This window comes from Polistes canadensis, unplaced genomic scaffold, assembly GCF_001313835.1.
Source record: "Polistes canadensis isolate GaletaPanama2010 unplaced genomic scaffold, ASM131383v1 scaffold_6, whole genome shotgun sequence".
NCBI lineage: Eukaryota > Metazoa > Arthropoda > Insecta > Hymenoptera > Vespidae > Polistes > Polistes canadensis.
In genome coordinates, this window is record NW_014569553.1 from 1,410,904 (window position 1) to 1,412,170 (window position 1,267).

The following is a 1,267-nucleotide window of genomic DNA, read 5'->3' on the forward strand; positions in this document are numbered from 1 at the left end:
TCTCTCTCTCTCTCTCTCTCTCTCTCCAATTCCCCCTCCCTTTCCCCCCTTTCGTATAATAAAGAACATACTTTTACGTTTCTACGTTGCAACGTTACACCATCTAATAAAGGGAAAAATAGAGAGAAAGAGAAAGAGTAAGAGAAAGAGAACGTTAACGTAAGCGACACCATTTTCGACGCGAAAACGAAAACGAATTTCTTTTATCTTTTAAAGAAAAAGAAGCACCCAGTAGCAGCAGCCAGTAACAACCAACGAAGAATGGGATTTTCTAAGAATAACTTCGGGCAACTATCAGACACCCTCCTCCTCCAGCCCCCACCCCGAAACTTCGCTTTCGTTTCCTGATTGAATCTCGACAAAAATTGCGGTGAAAACGAGTAAGTCGACCGACGTCTCATCGAATATTTCGTACGGATCGGGGGGCGAGGGTGGGGGGCGGAAGGAAAATGAATTATCCGTGGAGTTAAAAAAAAAAAGAAAATCTTTAGGTATGATAATTTGGCGTGGGGAGATTATAGACTGGAAAAGAGAGGAAAAAGAAAATTTATTTTCTTAATAAGTATATTATTTGAAAAGAGAAAACAGTGGAAAGAACACGTGCGCGTGGCTGGCGGTAGTTATGAAGACGTTGGACGACGGTTGTTGTAAACGCGGGTGGGTTCGAGAGACGAGAAGGGGGTGAGAGACTGAGGTAAATATGCCACGCTTAGAACAGGTGGATCGTAAAGTTTGTACTCGGCTTAATGTACGCGCACGCCGAGCTTCCGTTAGGACATGATAATATGAGCATAAAAAAAAAAAACACCCTGGAAAAGGGAGCATTTTTACGGAAAAGCATCTGTGAGAGTAGGTCATTATACGAGTTACGTACGTGTATGCGTGAATGTGTGTGTGTGTATGTGTGTATGCGTTTATGGTACTATAAAGGAGAGACTGAAATTTTGTTAAGAGAAAGAGACATTAAAAGAATATAATAGGTGAAGTATTTTAACGTTAAAAAAATTAGGATAAGTAGTTAAAATTAATTGTCAAACTTTAAAGTATACTAACCGAGAATATCTTATTATCCTTAAACGAACGCGTTAACTAACAATAACCTTGGCAAGGATCCGTCCGTGTTCCAACAATCGAGAGTAGATCGAAGTCGAATGTTCAATTATCGAGGTGAAATCCCACGCGATCCGTAGTCGAATCCCTGAAGCTTCCTATCCTCTCCGATATCGATCCGATATCAAGGCTGAAAGCATTGGGGGCATGAAGACAA